This window comes from Ostrinia furnacalis, unplaced genomic scaffold, assembly GCF_004193835.3.
Source record: "Ostrinia furnacalis isolate ACB-3 unplaced genomic scaffold, ASM419383v2 OfSCF4694, whole genome shotgun sequence".
NCBI classification, from domain to species: Eukaryota; Metazoa; Arthropoda; class Insecta; order Lepidoptera; family Crambidae; genus Ostrinia; species Ostrinia furnacalis.
In genome coordinates, this window is record NW_021134933.1 from 1,041,301 (window position 1) to 1,061,881 (window position 20,581).

General features: G+C 36.1%; 1 protein-coding gene across 11 annotated transcripts in view; it reads left to right on the top strand.

Annotated features, from left to right (window-relative positions):
* The window catches only part of ci (transcriptional activator cubitus interruptus), a 153,133-nt gene that overhangs the window by 86,494 nt on the left and 46,058 nt on the right, over positions 1-20,581 (top strand). The gene's annotated exons all lie outside the window — the stretch shown is intronic.

The following is a 20,581-nucleotide window of genomic DNA, read 5'->3' on the forward strand; positions in this document are numbered from 1 at the left end:
ATCAGCAGATCATTATTTCTTATATGTATGTACACACATTATTATAAATACTTTTACATGAAAATACATATATCTATACTATACTTTTTCTAATTTTCTCTTCCTTGACAACAATAGAGGTTGTTGTGGTGTTTCTTTAATCCATTATCTTCATTTTTTTTAAATCGAAAACTAGGAAAAAAAGTCATAAATAAATACTACAAATACACATTAATTAGAATATTTATTTATATATGAGAGTTATTTTTTAATAATAAATTAGTATCATTCGTCTGTCCGATATCGATAAGAATCGATTTATTGATTAAAGTAGTAGAACGAACAACACTAGTAGCAAAATTTGACAGACGAATGAGAAGTTGCGTGTACAACGAAGTCGAAGCGATGCGCGACAGTGGCGCTTGTCCGTTATACATCGCCTCTAAACACATAACGTCAGATCAAACGCTCAAAACAAACCCGGCAATGTATCGTAAAAAATTGTTTGAATGGTAAGTTATAAGTTTTTAGGTACATTCTTGAAACCAACGCTTGTAATACTTAAAAAATTGTTTTAAAATGAATTAACACTCAATATTATATCAAAATAACTTACCCGTGATAGGAAATATGTCCTTGCCTTTGGGAGCTCGAAGTTTTTGGCTTATTGCAATTAATTATCACACATTGAGGCATTTTTCTAGTTTTCGCGGCCGTCCGCATGCAACAACAGACGCGCGTGGACTGTGAGCAGCGGCAGCTCATTCCGATGATTTATCGGGATCGGGACACGCGAAGTAGGTGCATTCGCGTTATCTAGGTATATCTATATCTGTGATGTATGGGAAGTTAGAATTGTGACTGATTAAGGAAAATGCTCGCTGTGTATTTAAAGAAAAGCTGTTTTCTATTATATGTGTAAGCTGTGCCCGCGATTTTCTATGCGTGAAAATAGTTCGAATAATATGTCTCGTTTTTGTAACATTTTTCTGAACTGCTCCACCACTATGTAATCTCACTCGATTATTTCTAATCTGTACAAGATATCGAAAAACTGGTTACTGATCCTGAAAGTGCTTCATAAGCTCTATCAAACGGTATCAATAATAGGTTACAGATTGAACTAATCTATACGAAAATTCTGTATTTTTTATTGGCATGTATTTAAATGATCTTTTTAAATTAGCAAAAACGGCAAATAAAAAAATCTATTTGGTCGTCTATTTTAATGATTGATCCTCTTTCTTTGAGACATAAAATAAATAAAATCGATCGATATTTTAACCTCTTTTGAACTACGCAAAAAAAAATTGAGATGTAAAAATTATATCTGATCGTTACTTGTTGGTCCTCAAAAATAAAAGAAATGAGTAGAGATGAAACGGATAGTTGTTTGGCCGGATACCGGATACCGGATATCCGGCGAGCTGCTAGGCCGGATAGCCGGATATCCGGCGGCCGGATAGTTGTCCCATTGTCATGTTGCATGTCGTAACGAGTTTAGCGCTGCACAGATGCTTCGAACGCGATCAGAGCCCCGATTACGGTAATATTTAACGTCTACAATCCAGACACGCTTCTTCGATTCTGCGATGCGATTGGTCAAAACAGTCAGCTGTCAGTCAACGTCAGCTGTTTTGACCAATCGTATCGCAGAATCGAAGAAGCGTGTCTGGATTGTAGACGTTAAATATTACCGTAATCGGGGCTCAGAAAAAAAAACTTATCAGGTCCTTACGACCCGATGTCGCACTAAAAGTAAACAAATATCGTTTAGTGCTTTTATCGTGTCTAATCGACCCGTTGACAGATGACTTTATGGTCACTGATCACGGTCGAGATCGGTACCTATACTAAGAGAAAATCAACCTTGCGATTTGAAAAAAATAAAGAGGTAAAAATTATGATGTCGGGTTCAGGGATGTCAGAAGTAAGAAATTATTTTACATAGCGCCTCTAGTCCCAAACTAAGCAAAGCTTGTAATTTAAACAAACAGGGCAATGTACTATTCTGCTTGCTTATTGGCCGCTAAGCCCTTGGCCAACTCAGTAACCAATGACGGACGATTGTTACTCAACCACAAAGTACCGCGTAAATTAAAAGACATTTTTTAATTAAAAATATTAACCAATAATATTTTTTGTTAGATCAAATATATTTTAAAGTTAAGTTATACATAGATCGAAATGTATTTATTAGGTGATCAATAATAAAAGGCAAACTTGATATAAAAATCATCAAATTAACAAAATTAAAGATCAATAACTAAAAAAGAGGATCAAATATTATTTTTGTTTACCAAATATTAAAAGAGTATACTAAACATAAATATTATGTTACCTTTAATGAAGATCATTCATAATTTATCCGTAGATCAACTAATATAGACCCAATAATTAATATAAAGATAAAATATAATAAAAAACATCATTTATTTTTAAAAGTGCACATACAAAAAAGATCAATTAGTTTTTAGAGGATCAAATAATATTGTCCCTTTTTTATTTTACTGTTTAATAACCTAAATACTTTATGAACATGGTGTCTTCCCTATTCCATATTGTTACCTTCTACTGACGTGTTTCGAAAACCGATCTTCATAAAAGTAGAAGCAGAAAGTGAACAAAACCCATTTTAAAAGTAAATACACATAAAAGTGGTTTTACATTGTCACTTGTTTCTCTTGCAATGTTATTTATCATCCAGAACTTGTTATAGCATCTCGTAACAAGTGCTCACTGTTCCATACTCATTGCTGGTACAGTCAGCAACATAAATGGGCACTATTATCACCCCTAGGACCTCAGACACAAGGTGCCATAAAGTTTGTCGTCAGCTGTACTAACCAATAATCATTACTTTGAGCATGACGTCATTTCGAGAAAGTGAGAATGTTGCTCTCATCTAAAAATATTTCGCGATAGTGACGAGCCCTGATGTTACTTGATATTTGTAGTTGTTCCTTTCAGCTGTGATATTATAACTTAACAATTTTATAGCTTTTCAAAACATTTTCATTTGTGTAGTCTAATATTAAAGTCTTCTTGATCTTCAAACTCTTAAAAACTTAAAATTTGTACAATGAAAAAATCCAGTACAAAAAATTACATTACCAGACAAATACACGAACCACGCATGTTTAACTCTGCGTTTACTTCAACAGAATTAAAATTTTAATTATAAATTCACTTGCAGAAATATGTACATCATAATATAAATTGTTTAATCAAAAAATGCAATAATGTAAGTCATAAAATCGTTCATCGTATTGAATAGAATCGTTAATTCTCAAATTTTTATTACACTGCTAAATGGTTCGTAAAATAAACTACGTTTTATTAGTTACAAGCTTTTTTTCGTATTCGTCCTGCTTATTAAGTTTATAGCCGCTATAATTAGTAATCATATTGATATTAACTAGGTTACGATTCAAAGAGAGCCGAAGACGTGTTTTTTCTTAGCTCTAAGAATACATTTACTTGTCTTCTTTAAGCTGTATTAGTCTTTTGCGATGACCACATTGTTTACTATGTATAAAGTGATTTTGTCACAGTTATCGATATCGCGTTCCAGAAACACTCGCTCCCATCATTAGTACTGGACAGTACGTTCGTTGTGACAAAGGTCAGTTCCCGTACGTTGACAGGACAAGGGCGGACTGATATAGATCTTATTCCTATAGGTATAGGACAAATATAGATTCTAGATTTATGTGTACAGACGACAGCATATCAGACTTAATATTTTTATTGCAAAGCCCCTGTCTATACTTCTAAACTAATAGAAAGCTGAAGGGTTTCTTTGTTTGCTTGAACGCGCTAATCTCAGAAACTACTGGTCCGATTTGAAAAAATATTTTTGTGTAGGACAGCCCATTTATCGAGGAAGGCTTAAGGCTGTATAACATCACCCTACAGCCAATAGGAGCGAAACAGTAAAGAAAAGTGTTGCCAAAACGGGAAATATTATTCAAACTATTTTCACGCGTGCGAAATCGCAGGCGCAGCTTTTCATTAATGAAAGAGACCCCAGTGCATAGCTTGATTTGCTGTCATAATGTAGTTTGTTCTAGATGAATCGATGCCTCAATTGACGACGTTTGATCTTTGCTTTGTTTTTGTTTCGTTATTACTTCAATGCGCCGGTCTGTTTATAAATTTTTGTTGTTTATCTGTGACTGATTGAAATATTTTTGTTTGACGGGGTGCGGCGGTGTTTTGTATTAATTCCTTTCATCATCAATTGGCATTCTGTTCAAATACTCGTACTTCCGGTGGTTGTGACTCTACTAAATATAAATAATTATGTAACCAAATGAATACAAAACAGATGATCTTCCCTATATCTCAAGGTGATATGCATTTAGGCATTGAAATCAGTGAGCGAAGCGATTATTTCGCTCGATTATTTCCTTGATAGATGGGTATCAATAGGTACTTCTTACTGCCTATCCGAAATAATGAATGAACTTTCACTTTCTAATATACTGCTCTTTCGTATGAATTAAGTAGAATGAATTAAAACATATATTTTCATCGACAAAAATCCATAAAAAGGATGACCAATATTTTTCCTCTTGCCTCATACTACAATTATTATAGAATGCAACTGACCACGAAAGATATCAGCTTGTGTAATCCAATATAGATGAGTCACCCATTTTGCTTTTAGCAACATTAACAAAGAGGGTACAGTGATAGTGTACCTATGCAGTAATCAATATATGGCGGGCTATCTCACTCGACCCCGAGCTGATAATATAATACTCATTTCTTGCATGCTTAAGGTCAATATTTAAGTTGAAGATGACATCTGTCGTATGAAGATTGCTGCAATGCTTGGAATCATCGCAGAATTTAAAATCTAAGAACTCATCCGATTCCTCCTTAATATCATCATCATCATCATCATTCATATAATGCGAACAGCTAGGGACTGGAATTCGCTGCCAGCTGCTCTCTTTCCCGAACACTTTAATCCGGGCCTTTTCAAGGCGAGAGTGAATTGGCACTTAAAGGGCAAATATGTACCATCATAGACTGCATCTCACTTAACACCCAGGTGCAATTGCGGTGAAATACCTGCGATCTCCTGGACCTCAGGACCTCTACTGCTGAAATCTGTATAAAGTCTGTTGCGCTGTCTTCTGCAAATAAGACAAAAAGTTCGCAATACGTCTTTGTGGAGTAAGGATTGTGTTGACAACTTTTTGCCCACTTTGGGAAATCATCATCATCATCATCTCAGTTATAGGACGTCCACTGCTGAACATAGGCCTCCCCCAATGCTTTCCATGTTACCCGGTTGGTAGGTGGACCCAGGTGGACCGACGACATCATAAAGGTAGCAGGAAAGCGCTGGACGCAGGCCACTTTGGGTGTCATGAACTATTTGAATTGAACTGTACAAACAACACAAACAATAGATGAAGAAAGAAGAAACCCGTTGTCTTTGTAAAATGTTAATATCACTGTAATGAAACTAGATATGACCTTATTTAAGTTAAAGCGATGTTATTGGACAGCTCAACGTTTTATTCATAACGGATACTTTATGATTAAATTATAACTCGAGCCGAGATATTGATTTGATCTCCATCATTATATAGAACTAGATGGAAAGTGGAGATACGTACTTTATAAGTGGCGAACTTGCTTAAGTATGAAGATTAGAATCTAACTAATTAAACTTTCAAATTAAACACAAATTAGCAAGTTTATAAAACTTTAGAACTTGTCGATATTAAAATGTAGAAGAAACCTTGTTCTTAGGGCTCGTTCCTACAGAAATCCAGTTTAAAATACATTAAAATTTCCAATATTATAGACCTTCTAGAGCAGATGAAAAAATTTATACAAGATGTAGAAAAACTTGTCTATCTCACCTGTAGCAAATTTAATAAGCTTTTTTTGGTTCATAATAGTCATGTCACTAGGACGTATAGTTTCCGAGGATTAAGAAAAAACCGAAAAATGGTACCTTCAAATCCCTCTTCCCTCCGGCTCAAGGGCTAAGGGCGGGGACTTTTGCTATGTTCACCTCCTAACTAGTTTAAATAAAGTCCCGAAGTCAGACATAGTGTTCCACGCATTTTCCTCTACACTGTCGTTAAAGCATTCATTGACTGGACTAAATCACTTCTAATGACACAACTACAACTCATACAAAATTGAAAGTTTTCTTAAGGCCTCAGCCTCGAACTTAGCGGGCAGCGGGGCGGGAGCGGGTTCGAGGCTGAGGCCTAAAGCTTTTTTCATAAAGTTCAATTTTATGCCTTCTAATATTTTCAATTACTCGTGTTGTATTGTAAACACGAATCATCCTTCAAAGCACCTTTACGTCTCTAAAAATAGAGTTCACAGTAATCAGTCACCCAGATCTTTAGGAAGACTTCCGTCCAGCCAAGTCATATCCGTACCTAAAATAATCCTTCATAACTAGAGAGCGTCGACCTCTGTAGTAAACAGGGTGTTCAAATTTGGTTTTTATTGTTACGTAAGGGCTCGTACACATAAACACGATATGACGTCACATCGTGCCACGACGTGGCATCGTTTCAAAATGCGACGTCGTATAGTATCGTGTGTCTATTCCACTCTGATCACCTGGATTTGATCACTTAGGTGATCAAATTGGACTCCAGGTGACACTTTATTTAATCACCCATTGATAAGATTACCTGGGTGATCAGATCCAGGTGATCAAAGTGGAAAGACCGTATCGTGGGAATACGTGCCACGATTTCGTCGTGTGGTTCGGTAGTTAATCTCGAAAAATGGACCACACTAGTCGTGTTCTTCTCTTGTTGATATTAAAAAGACGAATAAAGAAGAAACAGATACACTTACAGAGCACTTAGAGAGCAGATATATTATGTACCTAGACAGCATCTCATTACACATCAGGTGCGATTGCAGTCATATGCCTACCTGCCTTATTCTGTCTCTTTCAAATAAGAATAACAAGAGTCATTTTAAGAAGTCAATGTCATGTCGCTATTTCGTCGTAGATTCCCACAATACGACGTCGCATCGTGCTAAGATACGATGCGACGTCGCATCGTGTTAATGTGTACCTACTAGCCCTAAGTAAGGTAGAACCGTGCAGGAAGTACACCCACAGGCGAGGCTGGCGCGGCAATAAAATAATACCAGATGATTTATTTGTAAACAGTCTGGATCGCAGTCAACGCTTGCGCACAATAAGCCGTACACCGGCAGGAAATTGTGGACGGAGATTGTGCGTTTATGGCGTTATGACAGTGTGTGATAAAAGCTCTTTGAATAAGCTATTCCATTTATAAGTGAAAATGGGCTTATGTTTGGAAGGAACTGAGCAAATGGAAAATGTGTAGCGGAATGTATTTGAGCGGAAAATAGTGATACTAACTATTGTAACATGTCACCATTTCACCTATGAGTCACCACAATAAAGATTTATTTTTGTATTTGTAGCTTTTCGCACATGTGAATTCGCGCAAGTGTACCAGAACCCTTTTCGCACAAGTGTCAATTCGCGCTAATGTCTTTTCGCGCCAGTGGCCATTCGAGCTAATGTCTTTTCGCGCATGTGACTTCGCGCAAATGAATGGATATTTGCGCCAAAGAACCCCTTTGGCGCAAATATCCATTCGCGCTAATATCTTCTCGTGCAAGTGTTCATTCGCGCAATTGGTTTTTCGCGCATGTGACTTCGCGCAAGTGTTTTTCCCCCAAAATAAGTGACTGTATTTTCATTGAAAACTATTTATTTCACACAACGTTGCCAGCGTGNCACGCATTTTCCTCTACACTGTCGTTAAAGCATTCATTGACTGGACTAAATCACTTCTAATGACACAACTACAACTCATACAAAATTGAAAGTTTTCTTAAAGCTTTTTTCATAAAGTTCAAATTTATGCCTTCTAATATTTTCAATTACACGTGCTGTATTGTAAACACGAATCCTTCAAAGCACCTTTATGTCTCTAAAAATAGAGTTCACAGTAATCAGTCACCCAGATCTTTAGGAAGACTTCCGTCCAACCAAGTCATATCCGTACCTAAAATAATCCTTCATAACTAGAGAGCGTCGACCTCTGTAGTAAACAGGGTGTTCAAATTTGGTTTTTATTGTTACGTAAGGGCTTGTACACATAAACACCATATGACGTCACGTCGTGCTACGACGTGGCATCATTTCAAAATGCGATGTATCGTGGGACTATTCTACTCTGATCACCCAAGTGATCAAAGTGGACTCCATTTGACACTTTAGTGTCCTTTGATCACCCTTCATCCATGGATAAGATCACCTGGGTGATCAAATCCAGATGATCAAAATGGAATAGATTATATCGTGGACGATACAATCTATTTCAGACCCACGTCGTGGTCAATGGTAATCTCGAAAAATGGACCGCACTAGACGTGTTCTTCTCTTGCTGATATTTTTAAAAATACGAATAAAAAAGAAACAGAGATGCTGGATACAAGGTTATAGTGAATAGGCACTTACATAGCAGATATGTACCATCCTAGACTGCATCTCACTTAATATCAGGTGCGATTACAGTCAAATATCTACCCTTGTTCTGCATAAAAAACTATCCATTCCTTTCAAAAAAGAATAACAAGAGTCATTTTAAGAAGTCGATGCTATGTCGCTTGCTCGTCGTAGATTCCAATGACGACGTCGCATCATGACACGATGGCGCGACGTCGTATCATGTTTGTGTGTACAAGCCCTAATTAAGGTAGAACCGTGCAGGAAGTACACCCACAGGCGAGGCTGGCGCGGCAATAAAATAATACCAGATGATTTATTTGTAAACAGTCTGGATCGCAGTCAACGCTTGCGCACAATAAGCCGTACACCGGCAGGAAATTGTGGACGGAGATTGTGCGTTTATGGCGTTATGACAGTGTGTGATAAAAGCTCTTTGAATAAGCTATTCCATTTATAAGTGAAAATAGGCTTATGATTTGAAGGAACTGAGCAAATGGAAAATGTGTAGCGGAATTTGTGTCGGAACATAGTGATACTACCTACTGCAACAAGTCACCATTTCACCTATGAGTTACCACAATAAAGATTTATTTTTGTATTTGTAGCTTTTCGCACATGAGTGAATTCGCGAAAGACATGTACTAGAACAGTTAGCGCTGATGTCCATTCGCGCTAATGTCTTTTCGCGCCAGTGTCCATTCGAGCTAATGTCTTTTCGCGCATGTGACTTCGCGCAAATGAATGGATATTTGCGCCAAAGAACCCCTTTGGCGCAAATATCCATTCGCGCTAATGTCTTCTCGTGCAAGTGTTCATTCGCGCAATTGGTTTTTCGCGCATGTGACTTCGCGCAAGTGTTTTTCCCCCAAAATAAGTGACGGTATTTTAATTGAAAACTGTATTTATTTCACACGATGCTACCAGCGTGTGTACCGCAGCATGCAGCGTTTGTATACAATGTCCGATCTTGTTTATTTTCGCTGCATATGGATTAAAAAGCTCCCAACCTCCATTTTGGGAGTTTATTGCCAGTTCTATTTGGATATTGCCGCGAGTTAGTGAAAACAGACGTTTGGAACATAAAATAGGAACACATGACCTAAAAATCCATAGTTATCTATGTATGTATGTAGGAAGCTTAAAGCCTTTTGATTTTAAGTACTTGGTTATAAGCAATTAGAACAAAATTATTAATATGAAAAATAAGCGAATGATACTTTTAAGTTTTTTTGAAACAGAACACAAAGGATCCTACTGTTAAAGAAAGATCTAAATTACTTCTTATCTTCCTTTAACAGTAACTATAACCATAACCGGTGTTTTTGTACGAAATTTGACAGACTTTTGATGTCTATTATGGTTAAGATGGTGCAATCCAGCCTTAAATAATATGAGAATAATCTAGAATGTTAATAACATTAATTATTAAATTAAATCAGTAATCATTTGTTAACATTTTAGACACGTATAGACAGACCGATAAAACATCCGTGACGTAACGTCATGAAAGGTAATTTATTAGCTATTATTCTTATTTGAAATTCACGCCCAATTTTAAATCACGTGACTTATCGCTTTTCAGGCGTTTCTACACCAAAATTGACGAGAGAAAACGACGTCTACGCAGATTACCCTAATAGCTGAACCCACTTAAAGCTACAACTATAAAACTACTAGTTTGGACAGCTATGATCGTTTTACGACTAGTGTCGAAATTCTAACTAGTTGATGATTTACAGACGCTATAGTGGGATTTTATTGCTTTTTTGTTTCTATATTTTATTGCTCTATGACAACACTGGGCGAATGATTCTGATGTTCCAGTTTTTTTAGATTTGGTACTGAATGAGGTGAGGACGATAAAACTTAGAAATATGTCTTTGTTTTGACCGAATCCAAAAAATATGATTTTTTCTTTAGTTTCTTTTTATGATCTTGAAAATCTGGAGACTAACTGGTCTGGAAGAGAGGTGGAACTGTCTAACGGTTTATTCCACTTTGTTCACCTGGATGGTTCCGAGGTGAATATAGTGGAATGACACACTAAAAAATCCCTTTTCTAACATCTGCATTAGCAGGATCTTAGCTGGCTATGAATCCAAGTCAGTGAGAGTAAAGTTGTCCCAGGGATATTTAGCTTACTGCAAATAAATTTAATAGTACAAATCAGCTCCAGTTCACTGTATAATGTCAAAATTCCAGCACAGCTAATAAAGGTACTTATACTCCAACGGGGAAGGTCTAGCCAGCACCTTACTTATTGCAACCGAAACAACAAAGTTAACTTATATTCAATCTGGAGACCTATCTTGCATTGGTATTATATTGAGTTGCAACAGCAGGTGCTCAATTAAGTAGACTTCGTCAATGTTAACGTTCTATAGGGGAGACCGAAGAGAGTTGTGAGTTTTTGGAACTTTTTACTAGCCAGCTCGTAATAGTGCGCGTTTTTAGTTCAAGTTTCGAGCTAACAAATGCGCGCTGTTGCGCTGATAGTTAATAGGTTGCCTAAAATCGACCATGTCACTCTCGTCTGTCACAACTCTCCCCAGTCTCCCCTACATTTAAATTCGAATTACAATACAGTAGACACTTCCGCGAAGCAATCAAAGTTATTAGTATACAACGCAGCTGCGCTCAACACCAAATTTTAACGGATTTACGATAGTCATAAACCCATTGTGACATAGTAGTACATCAGCGCTTCAACTTACCACAACATGTCTATGTGTAATTTCCTCATTCAATTTTGAACCTGAACACAACTGTATAAAGTTCATAATATAATTTTTGTGGGTAAACAAAAGAGATTGAGACATCAAGCTAAAGATTATGTTTTATGAGGTTCAGCGTCAAATAGTTAATTAATGTTGATAGTTTATTCTTTTATATGAGTATTTTTTATGACAGAACGTGATGTGTGGTCATGAATCACTAAAACCTTAATATAGTGTGATAGAAATTAAATTATGGTCAGATGAATGCATTTAGCTAGAATTCTATAATTGTCGAGTAAATTATAAAGAGATCATCAAGGTAAAGTCTGATGGCGCCCATTGTCAATCGAAAATCATTTCAATTCGTCGAATATAGCGTAATATAGTACAGACAAAATAAATAAGTAAGTACCTATGTCCTAGAATTAAAATACAATTATAATTCAAATGATTTATTAGACCTATGTAGAGTTCTTTTTAGGGTACTTCCAATATAGCTTGCCTTACCACCATTTTGTCCCGAGAAGATTAAATTTTTATTAAAAGCTATGTTACAAAAAAATGAAAAAAATTACTTTAAAGCTTCTAAAGTATCTTTCTAGACTTCTACTACAAGTTACGTGTTCTCTCACAGAAATTGTATTATTATTATGGAAAATCACTTATCAGTTTTATCGTGTGCTCTAAAAGGTTTCGAACCTGCGACTCTTGGCCCGCGATAGTTATCTTAATTGCATGTATACAAATAGGTCAAATTATATCGGACTGTTATGAGGAAATAATTCATAAGCAATGACAGAAACCAATAAATTGTCTTGTAGAGACGGCATATCAAGCTTGACACAGCGGTATCTTATTTAGTCGTAATAGGGACTATATTGCAACAAAACTGTATAGGTTGATGTGCAATCAACAATAGGTATTAGAAGAAATACATTCACATAGACCACCCATCATGAGGCAATGTTAAGAAATGTTCTAGATAGTATTGTTCAAGAACATTATTATTAGTGCAGCTAAACAAATACAGTTGTAGTCTGACATTTGGTTGAATCGATTAACAACAAAGTTGAGTCGCATTATGAAATGAGCATCAAAACGTATTCAAACCAGAGGGCCTTGTGTGAGTTTACATTAAACGTCGTCACTAGGGAGCGCGTAAAAAAATGACATTAAATGTATGACGGATTGTACAGCGCCCCTAACGGAAACTTTCAAGAACTAAAATGTTCATATTTTTTTAACGATCTCACTAGTGAGGACTTTTGATGTACAGTCACGGAATGAAAAGGTTCGTCAGTTTTCAAATTGATTCCTTCAACGAATCGCGAGCACTTATTATTATTACCTTTTGAAACTATGTTACAGAATAATCTGGAGTTAGAGAAAATAATCTTTAACTGTTCGTCAGTAAAGTTCAAAATTATTCGGATCAAAGTTGTTTGACGATTTAACTTGCCAAGAAGATTATTAAGGTTGATAAACTAAAACCTTCTTGTTGGTTCAACCTGCCATAATCTATTAAATAAAAAAAACTACATTTTGTAACATTGCACTGATGGGATAGAAAAATAAACAAGCAAAACCTTATTATTAGCAAACGTCATATTTATTTAAATGTTAGCAGCACTGTTTCTTGCACGGTTATGTTGGCAGGTTTGACTCTTACAGTACCTAGTGCAAGCGAAAACCGACACTAAGGTGACGAACCTTTTCATTCCGCGACTGTACTGACACACAGCCCTCAGAGCATAGTATTTAAGTGTATGTGATAGGTTAAATTTAAGACTTGAATATAGTGTTCTTACTTATGTGTCACTTAGCATCATTTCATAACTCTAGGTAGGATCTAGTTCTAGACAGCTTTACAAACTAGTTGCTGCGATAGACGTAGTCTAATGTCAAACGATATTTAATATAGCGTCCGTAGTTGTTCGTTTTTCATTGTTTTTGGACCTTAACACAAAGGAATAAAGTTCAAAATATGGTGGGAACTATATTCCCACTGCAGTAATGGAAGGGCGCCATCTTCAAATGAAGCGCCCGCGCAGGACGCTCAATTAACGGCGTCCTTGCAGATAATCTTGCAACTGGAACGTGTCAAATCTCACCAATTGCCTACATTGTCTAGATTGATAAATGTATGAGATCTGAGATATTTTAGGAACGAGAGTATAAATTGTTTCATCCACGAAGACGCGCCCCACCATTCTTCCGCTAACCCTTGAGTGTTACACACGCTCGTATTGCTCGGATCAAACTACCGCATCCCGCGCTTTTGTCGACCAAAAATTGGTGGGGCACGTCTTCGTGGATGAAACGATCTATCGTTATGTGAATATGTCAAAAAGGACATAAAAGTATTGGAACTCTACGAACAAGACGTTAAGATAGAATCAAAATGGCGGCGCGTGATTGGGAAAGCCGACCTCGCGTAACGGGATAAGGCTGGGCAGAAGAAGAAGAAGGGAGTAGATATGTGGCTGGATATCGTCTACTCGTATGTCTATAAAAGCGAAAGGTTACTGATTGACTGACTCACTCATCACGAAATCTCAGAAACTACAATAGGAGTCTCGAATTTTGCATGGGGGTTCCTTTTAAAACGTAGGTGCCCACTAAGACGGGATTTTGAAAAATTCAACCTCTAAGGGGGTAAAACGGGATCCACGCGTACCGGGCGGGCGGCCGCTAGTAATATGATAAGTCGCTTAATACCAATGTGATACATTTTAAAACAGATGTAGTAGTATAATCGAGTCGATAAAAATAGCTTTCTGGAAAACATTAAAATCTGAAAAATCCTCGAAAAATTGTAAACTTTTGGTAATAATTAATCAATTTTTATCTTAAACTAAACCAATACTTCAAATTAAACTGAACCAGGGATTTCGATTTGGAATTGAATAAAATAAATAAGTATTTTACTGAATTCTGTTGAAGAATACGTTGACAAATCTAATAATTCTTTTCATCTTAATTGACGCGCAAAATGTATTCGTGGAAAAACAAACCCACGCAACAGTAGCAGCGGGTAAAAGCTTGTTTTAACGACTCCTTTATTTAAATCAACGACAGCACACTAAATTTTACAGTTTTGTTGCAAACTGACTCCTAATACAACTACATTAAAGGCCACAGTGTTAAACTTGACGTGCTCCCATACCTCGGTTCACAATAGACGCACACCGCTTAGATCTGCGCAAGATCTGCGCGCACGCATAGTGACATGTCAATCTATGCCTGATGCATTATGCAGCAACAGCCTGTTTACACGCGCTGGACAAGCTCTAGCCCGTTAGAGCTTGACCACAGGTCGGAGAGGTCAAATTCAAATTCAAAGGTCAGCCAGTTCATCCGAAATTTTGATATTTCCATCAGCTTTTCATAGGTCATAGCTAGGTATACTTTTGTTTGTCAATTATTGTCAATTGCTTTATTTATTTTTATTAAAGAAACAAACAGCCTTATATTACATTGGCCTTTACATTGGTGGAGTGGACTATTAGCTTCGAATTTGTCCTGTCTTCTTCTGATTAATTACGGGTTCAATAACAGTTTAACTTTCCCTTGAGACTTAACAATTACAGGTCAGGTTTAATTGTAGTACAACCTATACTTGATCCTGGTTACACAGCAGTGCGTTGTTGAGAATGAGTCCATTAATAAGCCTCAAAGCAAAAAAAATGGCTCACAAATAAAATTATTTGTGAGCCATTTTTTTGTTATATTTTATTTATAATTCAATAATCACAAAATTCGCTTTGACGAGAGATTGATTGATATAACGTTTGTTTAAATTAAAACCGAATCAAAAATTTTATTGCTTGTTTATTTGAGCTGTGTCTTTCATTTTACCTGGTTTCACCGTAGACTCTTTTATGACTCTACCGAACTGACTGAGGCATTTTATAGACTGTCCAGACCAGTTAGGCATTGTGGCCAGGCTAATTGGAGACCAGCCACGACGGCTTGTTTGAAGTGTGGCATACTGTTCTGGTTATTGCTATAACTTATTTGGTTTTTGGTCATTGGTTATGTTTAGTTTTTTGCACTTTTGTCAACTAATTAGAAATTAACAAAACTTTTGACTATGTTAAGAAATCAGATACTGCAGTAAGCTTATTTACCCTATTATTTATAAAAAGAAAAGATTTCATTGTTTGTTTGTATTAAATAGACTCCGAAATCGCTGGACCTAATTTGAAAAATTCTTTCATCATTAGAATCCTACATTATTTGTGATGAACAAAGGCAGTACGAAATTTGCCGGGTCAGTTAGTCTTTATAAAAGGTTTCTTCCAGTCCACTGTGGTATGCATATCTTGCTTAAGGTGCCTGAGGATATAGGAGTTAAAACATGTAGAGCCAATCTGATTGAAATAATTTTGTCCAAGATATTTGTATGTCAAGTAACTTTACCGATTCATACACTTACTTAATTATCGTAAAACTAGTAAATAGGCAAGTTGACCTTAGTTAAACCACTCCGTAGTAATTGGAAGGCGAAGGCACACCTAGGGTTGCCAGGTGTCCGGCCTAAGCCGGACATGTTTGGCTTTTTAGGGACTTGTCCGGCCAAATATAACAACAAATATTGTCTTGCCGGCTTTTTATGTGGCTGCGGCGCCAAATAAAACGCCCAATGTTGATTCAACCACTCAAGAGATATGAGGCTAATTGTAACCCCCCCCCCCCCCGGGACATGGTCTATTAAAAGGTATAAAGGTATGTCCGGCTAAATGAACAGAGTCCGGCTTTTTTTTGGACCTGGCAACCCTAGGTACACCCACATAATGGCAGATAATTTTGCAAATACAAGTAAATGTTTAAAATATTTTAGTACTTCTTAACTTTTGCAGTTAAATAAGTTATTATGGCCGCTTTTATGGTTCAAAACTTGACCAATTACTTCTGTGATTGCAGACAGAATGTTTTGAAGTATTTTTTAGTTGTTAAAAGTTAGCTTGCTGTGTGTATTTTTTCTGACGAAAGCACATCGAAATTTTACAGTACTATGAACAATATTTCTGGAATTTTTGAACTTATACCGAAGACATAAAGTTAAAGATCGTACTGATTGCATCTTACTATTTTTAACATCCACTGAATTGGCAATTAAACCAGTTGCAATCAAAACAAAACATATTTAGTAGTATACTGCCTTCCTCTGTTAAAATTTTTATAACTTCAAAGGATCAGAAGCATATTTAAGTTCACATTTTAGCTTCATTCTCAAAATAACATAAACCCCTTAATTTTATATCCCAAATTTTAAAACCTGATAACTGCTTTACCTTTGTTGTGAAATTCGCCAGTTTGTCAGAATTTAGGACAAATAATGAAAAGCATAATGCCCACTTTAAATTCGAGCTCAGATTTATAGGGTACCCGACGAAAAGTCCGGTGGGTAGTCAAAAAAAGGTGGAATATAAAAAGTGACCACTTCAGCCGGTGAGAATTATGGCGTCGAAATTTTGAACGAGTGAGTTTGGTATACAGGGTGAAGGCGTCGTTGAACAAAAATATATTGTTTTTTGTGTAATATGTTAATTTTTGACACATCCTAAATCCAGGCAGGACTAATTTGAGTCGGAAACCTTTTTATGGTTATATTAATATAACATTAAATAGCGTTTTACTTTCATGAGCAAAAAATGCTATTCTGATGATGAATCAAAGATAGATCGCTAAAAACAAGTTTTTTTATTAAACTTTTTTTTTAGTTTAACTAAACACAATTTTCAATTGTCCGCATTGATACAAAAACATGAATTAATGAATTTTCTTAAGGAAGCTCACAAACACAATGTTATTAATGTATTAAACAAAAGTCCAATAGATAGGTGGCAAAAACCATCGAAACAAACAACTCTGACACTCATGAGTGACACTTCAATTAAGCTACAAAAACATATCCTGACATGACTCACCCTGTATGTTATCCTTCTTAGAAGGTCGGGCATGGTCACCGCGGGAGCCGTCCTTATTTTACGCCCATATATTACGGTCACACTAGTGACCATTCGCCGTTTTGGTATGGGTCGTTTTTTTTGCAGTGTTTTTTTAGGGATCCGTACACAAAGGGTGTCAACGGGACTCTATCACATATTTCGTTGTCTGTCTGTCAGCGAGATTTGTGTTATGAACCTGAAATAAGTAGAATGTTGAAACAGTTGAAATCTTCACAGAATGCTTCTGTTGCCGCTTTAATAAGAAAGTAAAAACAAAAAAAGTTTATACAAGAAACATTTCTTTTTATTTTAATTTAAAAATGAAAGCACCTTACACACTAGCTTTTAGTCGCAGCTTCGCCTGAATTTTAATGTATCACAGAAAGACATTTTCTTGCGCATGTCCAAAAACCATGGGAAAAAGTATACTATGTCTTTCCCGAAAACTATAATCCGGGCCTTTTCAAGGCGAGAGTGAATAGGCACTTACAGGGCAGATATGTACCATCCTAGACCGCATCCCACTTAACATCAGGTGCGATTGTGGTCAAATACCTGCCTTGTTATGCATAAAAAAAAAAAGTTTTTCCTTAACTCACGAACTTTTCTGTACAATTTCATTTTAATCAGTTTAGTGGTGTAAGCGTGAAAGAGTACAAGCATGCATCTATCTTCACAAACTTTCACAAATTATAATTTTAGTAGGAATGATAGGATACCCAATTTAAGTAGGTTTCTTGCGCTGCTTCTTCTCAGCACTGGCCCATTTGTTGTCCCGAAGCAGTGGTAGGGTTAAAAAATTTTGGGACGTGTTAAAGAGTTTTTTATAAGCCTATTTGCAAAATATATAAATTTTAATTTGGATAGAATAAAAGTACATGGTGGTCAGATCAGTTTTGTAAGATACGGAACCCGTTGTGCGTAAACCCGACTCGCACTTGCCCAGTTTCTTTTTATTTAGCGTCATTTCGTTCGAGAATTCATTGATTGAGACATAATTATTTATGCTAAAAGGTGGCAGTGCGTGAATCATGCCGTTCAGAAGTATCTATAAGGTTTTAAAGAACACCTAAGTAGTTAACGATTTAGGTAGGTTTTTCTTATCTTTTTTTTAACCGCACACGGACTTTTAACGTGTCTGTTAATTTGTGTTAACTTCAGAACATTTTGATTCGTGATTCAGAGTAGGTGTCTTTTTTATCGCACTCATTTGCTAGAATTTAATTTATTTGCTATAAAAGTGGTAACAAAGGATAAAATATTATTATAATCACACTTTTAGTCTTATCAGTTATTTTTACTAAAGATACGCCTTATAAATAAAGTTGGTTAGTTTGGAAATCAAAACTTAACTGCTTTGTATCAACAATGAGCTATAAATGAAAATAAGTAAGTATAATATTTTTACGTTTGTAATCTCAAACTAGACCAATTACGACAGAATTACCTAGTTTATGGACTACTAAGTAAGTGTAATTAGATTTATTTAAATTTAAAACGCTTTGTTTTCCTTAAAACAATCAAACTTGCATGAAGTTGTAATAGGAGCTTAAAGAGCTTAAAGCTTCAACATTTCCATGGACAGCATTCTAGAGACATTAGTCTAGAATCTAGATTCAGACATACTCCGTTCGAAATAGACTCGTCCGGGCATGTCGCAGTCCGTACCGACTAATTGGGCTTTTCGCAAAAAAGCTAAACCGCCACCGACAGTTTAAGTCACAGCAAATAAACCCTTATGTCCTTAACTTTAAGACATAACCTACATTATAGCTTTCCATGTAATTGCAAACCCGTTTCATGAAAAATTCATGCCGGAATGATTGAGTCGTTCACATCGCCTCGTAAATTAGAATTTTAAAATGGCCGACCCATGTTACAGTTCGATTGCTATTGCAAATGAAGTTATGTACCTTTTTTTAGCCAATTAAGAAGTTATATTTTAATTAGAGCCGCACAAGAAAATTAATTTGTTAGGTTTGCTACATCTTCATAGATGAACTAATGATTTATTGAAGGTAAAAATTGGCGATCGAAAAGTTTAAAAAAAAGTAGTTACGACAATTATTGTTCATGTTTTTCTTTTATAATAAAATATAGCTATGTCTAAGAAAAGCTTCCAGCTGTGAAAACTAGTAATTCTACTAGAAAATATACCCTTTAAGTGCAATAATTGCGGTTTAATGATATTATTTAAACTGCATTAAATGCCTCAAGTGACATTTATCTGCTATCACCAAGTAATTATAATTAGCAATCGAATGATCTTAGACGATTACAATCGTAATACCGTATTTTATTATATTTAATTGCAGTCGTAAAGGTTATGGTGAATCTAAAGTTTCTTATAAAAATAATTGCACTGCATATAAATACAATTGTTGAAGGCTTAGAGTAATTATGGGGCTGTGCAGCAATTATTATTTATTATTTGGAAAACAATAAAATAAAGATAAAACAATAAGACGTGTGGACGCGCTTTGCCGCGGGCGGTGCGCGCGCGCACACAGCAAACACGCTCAATTGAGTTCTTCAAAGCACACTCCTTTACGCCATTTTTTAAATATCAAACTTTAAACCCTTTTAAATATTAAATCATTAACATCTTGTTAGTGTTCTATGTTAATCATGACATCATCGACGCATAATTTATCGTTGGACATGATAATTGGAAAATATAGTGAATTTCATAACAAAACAATGCTTAGACGCTCATAATTTCTAATTTGAAAACATTGCGAGCGATTTAGTCCACACAAAAAGTTCGCCCGCGCAAAATCTGTAAAACTTGTTCCGTAAGAGATTCAAAACTTTCTTCCTATTAGGAGTGAAATCTGTTAGTATCGCGCTCCTTGTCGCACCCGTGTCCCGGCAACACCTGATCCCGTGCGCGAAAAAGACAGAGTACATGAAGACGTCACGCGGAGCGAAGGCGCGGGATGTCTTGCGCTTATTTTAAGTTATTTTATTTGTGTGCGCCATCTCTTTTGTTTTCTTTTCTCAAAGCTACGTCTTTGTTCGGTACGGGGGCGCAATCGTCCGAGGCTGGTAAGTTGGATAATTTCTTTATCCCGGTCGGCCCACCCGACAATTTTCTGGCCGTATTATTATGAACTTGATTTGTTTAATAATTTTATTACTGAGCGCATTGCGAACGTTCCATTGTGTTTTGTTTGCTCTTTCAGTGCTTTCATTTTGTTTCCTATCTCACGTGGGAAATTTTACTATTGTTCGTCTGTCTTTACGATTNTGTCTTTACCATTAACAATAGCCTTATTACTAATTTCATTTCTATCTGCTACATGACCATTTAATTCGATATTAGTCTTAAAGTATCCAGCTGTTATGATCGTTTTTGCTCACAAACGTCCAGACACATTACGTCACAGAATGCGGTCTGAGTCGGGTTTTTGACTTTTTATTGTGCGGAACCCCACTGC